Here is an 8,565-nt window from a genome sequence, read left to right as displayed (position 1 = left end):
GTATGTGTGATAGGGATTGTGAGATGATGGTGAACATATTACCACCACATAGGGTGGCAGAAGTGTTTCTTAGAGTTTTCTCACAAGGTTATCCACAGGCTGTAGCACCCTTAAGTCAAGCTAAGGGAGATGAAGCCGAAAGGGATAGAGACAGTGATGTTATAATCATAGAAAAAGGTATAGACCCTGATGAAGTGGAAAAAGATGGTAGAGAAAATATTGACATTCATCCAGTAAATTTAGACACTACAAAAGGGTGCAGTAGCAACTGGACACCGAGAGTACCGAATCTGTTTTCTAAAGATTTAGACAGTAGTAATGGGCCAGAAATAGCACCAAAAACTGCAGGCAAGCAAGGAAAATGTGCTGATGTTGAACAAAAAAGTGAGGATTTTTATAGTGTTGCTGCTGAAGATGAACCAGAATATGAAGACGTGAATAGCAAAGCGACTGAAACTGAAATTTTGGTGTAGACACCAAATTTTTGATCTTTTAATTTTATTTGTTTAATTAATTTAATGGGTTTATTTGTTTCAATTCTAGGGTTTTAATTTTTATTTTATTTTATTTTGTTCTGGTTTATTTTGTCTTCATATTAAATTTCAGAAAAACAAAAGAAAAAGAGAAAAATGAAAAAATGAAAATGCCGAAAAAAAAAGGAAACAGGCTCATGCACCCGAGCTACACAGGATCCGCGCCTATTTCTTCATATAACATTTCAAGCAGGCACAACAACTCCTTGTTTTTGTTCACCATCGGATGATCTACAAGGCTAATGACTTGGCTTCCATCAGAACCCTTTAGAGGAGGGTTTAGTGTTTTGTTTGTTATAAAAGGAAGAAGGGGCGGCTGAGAAAAAGGGGGGCAAAAAGGAGAACGACGGGAAAAGAAAGATAACAGCAGAGAACTAAGGGAGCATCTAAGGACGGCTGAGAGAAACTAGAAAGGAGGAGGGCTGAGGTTGACAGAAAGAAAAACAGTAGGGCGGCTGAGTTAGAGACCCGGAAGGAGGGAAAACGGTGAAAAGAGAGAAGCTGCGGGGAAAAGGAACGAAAACAAAGAAAAAGCGTTGGACTGAAGGAGGAAGAAAAAGCAGAAGGAAAAAGAAAAAACTGAGGGAGAAGCTTTCGGAGGAGCTACATAGGAAACGAAAAAGGGAAGGAAAAGAACAGAGGGCTTTCGTCTTTGGTTGAGGGAAAAACAGGAGGACCGAAGTAAAGAGGGAGGCTTCGGCTGAGGTTTGCGAAAAGGGAACACGAAGAAGAAAGGAGCCCGGGGAAACTAGAGAGCTTTCTGGGATAGGGAAGAAAACCAAAATAAGAGAGGGAGAGAGTTAGATCTGGGAAGAGTTAGAGGAGAAAACTGAGAAAAACGAGGGGAAAGAGCGGCGGCGGGAAGAGAAAATTTTCCAGAAAATCTGCTATCCAGGCTGATTTTCTGTTGTCTTTGGAGGCAATTTTTTCTATGGATTTGGCTCCTTATTGGAGATTTAGGGTAATCTGGAACATCTACAATGTGATGGGAGTGTTTTTCATTCAGAAATTTTGAAGGGAAAACCATAGGAAGATAGCCAAATCAGGAGCCAAGGTGACGACTTCATCAGCGCTGAAGTTCTGCGGCGCCGGCATTCTCAATCTCATTTCTGGAATTTGCATGCATTTTTCGGACATATTTCACGTTTGCTTTATTTCACCGACATTTGTAGGTAACTCCAGCCTTTCTTCCTGTCATTTTCATACCATTTTGTGAAGATCTGGTGATATTTGTGTAAGGATCTGCAGCTTTCTAGTTCGTTTATTCTTGGTTGTGATTTGTTGTTGCTGATTTCTGATGAACATGATGTTATTGCTGATTTCTGATGAATATGGCCTTATGCCCCTGTTCGTGAGATCCTTTATCGTAGTTGGGTAGCTCTGGATTCTTAGAAATAGATTGAGCTTCTAATGCAACAGGTTTGCAACTCTCGGCTTGCTCAAATCTGTTGCAGCAACGTTTGACCAATTCATGTGTTTTACTTTGGGTTGTAGTGGCTGTCATTTTCACGTATTCGTTTTGCTGAAGCTATGACTCGTTTGACTTGCTTGTTTTTTGTTGTCTATGCTTGAGTGAAATGCCATGAACAACATCTGGTGTTAAAGCTGTGTTTGGAAAGTCATTAGTTTTGAAACTAATGAATGAATCTGGGGTCTGATGAATTCCTCCTTTGCTCAGATTTTTTTCCTTCGTTTGTGCATTCAATGTTATATTTCAGTGATGAGTTTAGGAAGCTTGTTAAATATTTGAGATTGTTTTTCTGGTTAAGATTATCACATGCTATCAGGTCACCTGCAAAGTTAAAAAAAAAAGCAAATCAGTGCAGAAGTTTATTTCCTTGCGAATACATTTTGAATTGGGAGGGACCCGAATATTAACCACGCATTTGGTTTTCATTTTCTGATTTGGAATTTGATGTCTTTAAGAGTTGAAGTTGGAGGCTTCAGCAAGCTATTCATGGTTGTTTCCTATATGCTGAAGTCGAAGACAAAGTGTTGTGGGAAGGAAAACTTCAGCTTGGCATGCGTTTTCTCTGATGAGTGTTTGATTCATAGCATGTTTGGCATCTTGTTTGTTTCAGGGTCTGAGCTTAAGCATGATTTCTTGAACGTTTTGTTTTTGGCATTTCAAACAAGAGTTAAAGATTGTTGCTGCATTTTCTTGTTTTGCTGTTACGAAAACTACTGCTGCACTTTGTTTTTCTAGCAATCACTAAACCAGATTTTTCTCATTCGGTCTTGCAACACAAATGTAATATTTGGCTTGGTTGATGATTGGGGGAGTGTCTTGTGATCGTTTGATTCAAAAGTCGATGTTTGTTGGTAATGTTTGGGTTGGTAATGAAACACAGTAAGCTGCAGAGAAAGGGAAACCAGAGATGAGAATTTGTTTCTTCGTAGCATGCATGGAAAGTAATTCTAAAAATTACACTTTAACCCCCCAAGTTCCTTTTTGTTATACTATGGCCCAAATAATTAAAAAATCAATCAAATTGCCCCCCTTGAACTTTCTTTTTCCTTTCAATTGGATCCTAATCTTGTGAATATGGACTGTTTAGGCATTTGAATGCATTTAATGATTCAATTTCGTATAAACGTGATTATTTGAGATGCCTTGACCTTTTCTTTTATTTTGGAGGGTAAATAAGTGATTTCATTCAATTAGGGCCCCACCTCAAGGGAGGTACGTTTTATCCCTTATTTCTCACTTTATTGGATCCTACATGCCCTATATGACTTTATGTGTTTAATTGCATGCCTGTTGAAAGTGTTTTATCTTTATCATTTACTTACTTATTGGCTTTAGTTTTGAATATTTATTGTAGTTCAATTTTGCTCATTTGAAAGGCACTTGGATGCCAAATTTGTAATAGTTAAAGATTTATTTATTTTAATTATTTATTTATTTTATCTCCCCTTTAGACTGTAGTAGGCATCCCCTTTTGTAATAGATAGGGCTTGTGTGCTATGTGCTTGTGTGTGCCTATATGCCTATGTGTTTAATCGTTTCCCTAGGATTCTGCATCTAGACAAGCATGCTTATGTGTTACGTGCTATGTGAAACTATGTGTTTTGCATGTCTATTTGTTTTAATATTGTATCTGATTGTGTGGATGAATGCACGTTACCGTGGCTAGTCCAATGCTAGTCATGGTTTTCCCCTCGAGCCCTCACAAGTCCAATGCTTGTGAGAGAGTATTAGTAAAAGGGCTAGTCCAATGCTAGACCCTTAGGAGCCCCTCGAGCGTTAGATCATGATTGTGTGATAAAATCACTCCATCTCATGCATGTTTTCACTTTTTAGGGTCTTTTATCATTTTTTTGCATGACATCCCTCCTTCTACGTATATCCCTTCCCCCATATTTTCCCTCATATGTATATTACTTACCCCTTTGTATGAAACATGACATTAGACTTGCGTTTCATCTAAGTATTAAACCTAGGTTAGTACATTTGCTTGGTTAGACTAGAAAAAACCCCTTGAGTATGGGATATTGACGAGTTTGGCTTTCTAGCCTTAGCACACTCGTATTCCCTCTATTAAAGGGAAAATTGAGTCACGAACATTAGTCCCCCGCACCCATTATGATGCATTCCTTTAGGTCATACACATTTGTATATTATTATTTTCTTTACTTTTCCTTTCTTTCGAGTCTCATGACTTGCATTATTCGTGATTTTTTCGAAAAGTCTTTATTGGGCGTCACAATTAATGTGATTGGTACCAAGTAAGCTTTGAAGATACATTTCGAACCCCCCTGACACCCTCTTAGGTCTAGGGTATGCATTCATATAGTACATCCAAATGTGATAAATCTTAAGGGTAATATAAGAAAATCTTTGACTAAATCACGCAACTAGCCTTGGCTAGGTTGAAATGGTGCCTTGGATTCTTATCCTTGCCTTCTCTTTCTTCAAATGTGACTCCCGAATCTTTTTCTCTGATTTTCGTAGACTTGGGGTTCGTTTGAAAAGAGTTTTCTACTTTTCTTTAAAAATTCACTTTTAGGTGACTTGGTACACCTTAACTCTATACCAAGTGGCGATTCCGATTTTTAATTCAAATAACCCTTTTTAAACTATATTTTGGGTCAAATCGTCACATTTTCAAGTCCCATTTAGACTCATATTTTTCATTTTCTTTTTAAATCAAAAAGTCATTTTCCAATCAAAAATTGAATCAAAAGCCATTTTTTTTAAACTCATCTTTTATTCTTATCTCAAAAAAATGGGGCACGACATTTGGTAGAAGAGAAAGCTGATAATAGGAGTGATGCTGCAAAGGAACAAAAAGATGTTGAAGGTTATGATGAAGCTTTAAATGCACAAGTCAGAGAAGAAAATGAATGTAAAAATTGCAATGAAAATGCACAAAAGGCAGCCAGCAATGAAGGTGGTGTAGGGGAAATATCATGTGATATTGCCAGACAAGAAGAGGAAGAAAATGGAGTCAATGTTGATAAGAAGATGGCAGATTCAGACTATGAGGATCCAGGGGGAGACAATGACGTATTAGATGAAGCCATCAAAATTGGTCAAACTATTGGAGTAGACCTAGGTGCACATGAAGCTGGCCCTTCGCATTGCAATAAACCTGGTCCTTCTCATTGTAGTGAGCAAAGAAAGAAAAAGCCAAGAAGGAAGAGAGACCCACCCATTAAAATTAACTGTTGTGATGACCCTGATATGATTAATATTGATGACATTGAATCAGAATATGACTTGGATGATTCATTTGAATTGAGGAGTCAAAGTGAATCTGATGAAGATGGGAATAGTAAAACAAGGAGGCCTAAATTTCCAGTTAACAGACATGAAGAAACCAAAGTTTGAAGTTGGTCAGAAGTTCACATCAGTCATTACATTCAGGTTGGCTGTAAGAATCCAAGCAATAATGGATGGGAGAGATGTGTGTTTCAAGAAAAATGACACACGTAGGGTGAGACTGAAATGCAGAAATTGTGACTAGCAGCTATTTGGGTCTAAAATGCAAGATGAAAACACCTTTCAAATAAAAGCACTTAGTGATGAGCACACTTGTGGAAGAGTGTTCCACAATAAAAAATGACATCTAGGTTGGCTAGCAAACTATTTGTTGATGAGGTAAGGAAAGTGTCATCTATGACAGTGCATGAGTTGATGACCAAAGTAATTGAGGAGTTAAATATTGATTTTAGCCTTAAGTAAGGGTATAGAACACTTAGAAAAGTGAGAGACACTATTCAGGGGTTCCATGACAAACAGTACACCATGTTGGAAACATTTGTGGTGAATTGAGGAGGGCAAATCCGGGATTTACTGTGTTTGTTAAGACTGATATAGATGAAGATGGTGTTTCTAGGTTTAGAAGGCTGTATATGCGCTTAGAACCAATAAAGAGAGGTTTTTTAGCTGGCTGTAGATAGTGGATTGGGTTAGATAGTTGCTTCCTAAAAGGTCCATATGATGGGCAGCTTTTATTAGCAGTTAGAATGGATGGTGATAACAAAATGTTTCCGTTGGCTTTGTCAGTTGTTGGGGTAGAGAATTATGATAACTGGAGTTGGTCTTTAGGATTGCTTGTACAAGATTTACAAATTTCAGACTCTAGTACATGGTGCATTATGACTGACAAACAGAAGGTAGTATTTATTAATTTGTTATCCATTAACTATTTATGTTAAACTATTGATATTAGTGTGGCATATGTGATTGTTGTGTTGTGTTGCAAAGGGTATAGTTTAGGCTGTTAGGGACAAACTTCCAGAAGCTGAGCATAGGTGTTGTGTCCAACACCTTTATACTAACTTCAAGCAAATGCATAGAGGTCTTACTCTTAAAGATAGGCTTTGAAGATGTGCAAGGGCTTCATATATGACTCAGTTCAAAGCAGAAATAGAGATGATGAAGCAAGAATCAAAGGATGCATATACATGGTTGGATGAAAAGGACCCCAATACTTGGTTTAGGGCTCATTTCAAGACTGGATTGGATTGCGATATATTGGTTAATAATATGTGTGAATCTTTTAATTCAGTTATTTTAAAGGCATGATCACTGCCTATCATAGGCATGTTGCAAACTATTTACTTATATTTGTTGAAGAGAATGGAGAAGAATAGAAAGGCAATGTCCAAGCATGAAGGTTAAGCTACTTGCTTACTGTTTTTTATCATCATTTTTAAAGTTACACTATGTTCAATATCTAATTTGCCCTTTTATTGGTTAGATCTCTTATGTCCAGCAATTTTTGACATTCTTGAGAAGGCCAAGAAAGAGCAATGCATGTGCATCTGCTATTATGCTGGCACAATGAAGTATCAGATATGCTGTCATTTTGGTGACCAGTTTGTCGTTGATTTAGGGAGCAAGACCTGCACTTGTAGAAAATGGCAACTGAGGGGAATCCCATATGGCCATGTAGTTGCTGCTTTTAATAGGAGACGTGACAAATCAGAAAAAAATGTGGCCCCCTTCTATTGGAAGAGTACATACATGAAGAGTTATGAACCTGTGTTGAATCTAATCAATGGTCCTAATCTATGAGCCCCAGTAGATTTACCACCAATGAAGCTTCCAAAATATGGGAAATCACCTGGAAGGCCAAAAAGGTAAGGAAAAAGGGACCAGATGAAGATAGGAATAGGTAGTCATGTGTGAATCCATCTAAACCTCACAAAGTTAGCAAGGTTGGCACTAAGATAAGTTGTAGTCTGTGCAAGAAATACGGCCATAATAGAAGGAGCTGTCCTGAAAAAAATCAGCAAACTGGTCCAGTAGAAAAGGGAGGAGATGGGCATATGGATAAGGAATCTAGTGGGACCAGTACACAACAAACAGATGCCATCAGAAATGAAACAAGGCATACTAGTACTGGTCCAAGTACTGCTAATGTCACTCAATTAAGTACACAAGAGAGCTGCACAGCTGCTCCTCAAAGTCAGACTGAACAGAAAATTGGTGGAGAACAACCAGTCAAGGGCACAAGAAAATGCTCATTTTGCAGGAAATCTGACCATTCAAAGAAAGGTTGCAAGTTGAGGTAATGGACCTTTAGAAACTCACTAGACATGACTGGAGAATTTGGACTCAACAGAGCTGCGATTGATTCTCTGATTAACCCATATGAGACAGCTTCAAAGAGAACTGAATCTGGACATGTAAGTGCTTTGAAATTTGCATTTGTTGCTGTGTGAGATGGGAATATGTTCACTCTCCTATTAACTACTTCTTATCTCCTGACATGCAGTTGAACTCCAATACTGGTGACAAATTTTATTGACACAGTCCAGGGATAACAATGAAACCATTAGACTCATACATTGATGATAGGCAGACAGAAGAGTTCGGTTCAACTAGCCGTGTCAGCGGACGACTTCAACCAACCCCTTTCACTTGGAGGGGGAACATGTGTGTAAATCTGTTTACATTGCAAGCAGCAGCAGGTCACGTGAATCATTCAACTAGCAATGGCAATGTACAACTCTATGTTTAGCTGGGTTTTGTGAATTTCTGTTGCTATAAATCGTTCACATTATGTTTTGTAAATGGCAAATGATATTGTAAATGCCAAGAAATTCTAGCTGTTGTTTTGTATATTTGTGAAACTTCTGATCTTTTGGTGTAAGGCTAAACATGCCTGACAGGTGCTGAACCTGTGCAATGATAATAAATAAAACCTAACTACCACTTAAAGCAGTCAATAATCAATTCGAGTACTGGAGCAGGGACTCTAGGTGTGCAATTGGTTACTTGATTCACCCTGTTCCCGAAGAGTTTGTTTAATCCGATATACTTGAATTAATTATTTAACTGAATTCACTAACTAGTAGACAGTGGCAAGCAGGGTCGTCTCCTCAGGGACTAGCAAGAAATTTGTTTCTTTTCAAATCGAGATTTATAGGGGGGTTTTTGGGATTAAATGCCAACTAAACAAATTAAATGCAGAAAATAATTAATTAAAAGAAATAACTAAGAGAAACTCTAGCCAATGGTGCACTTCAGAAATGGTTCATGCAACTGATCATTGATTCAAAAATAATTCCAACATTT

The 8,565-nt window shown here is 37.9% G+C and overlaps 1 long non-coding RNA gene across 1 annotated transcript; it reads left to right on the top strand.

The window, feature by feature from the left end:
- Nucleotides 1–873: 873 nt before the first annotated feature.
- On the top strand, nt 874–8,109 carry LOC140010100 (uncharacterized). The gene is made up of 2 exons (XR_011817350.1): nt 874–7,673; nt 7,763–8,109. It is a non-coding gene; the product is annotated as an uncharacterized lncRNA (long non-coding RNA).
- Nucleotides 8,110–8,565: the final 456 nt, after the last annotated feature.

This window comes from Coffea arabica, chromosome 7c (genome assembly GCF_036785885.1).
Source record: "Coffea arabica cultivar ET-39 chromosome 7c, Coffea Arabica ET-39 HiFi, whole genome shotgun sequence".
Classification (NCBI taxonomy): Eukaryota; Viridiplantae; Streptophyta; class Magnoliopsida; order Gentianales; family Rubiaceae; genus Coffea; species Coffea arabica.
Note: the sequence above shows the minus strand (reverse complement) of the source record. Positions and strands in the feature narration are given on the sequence as shown.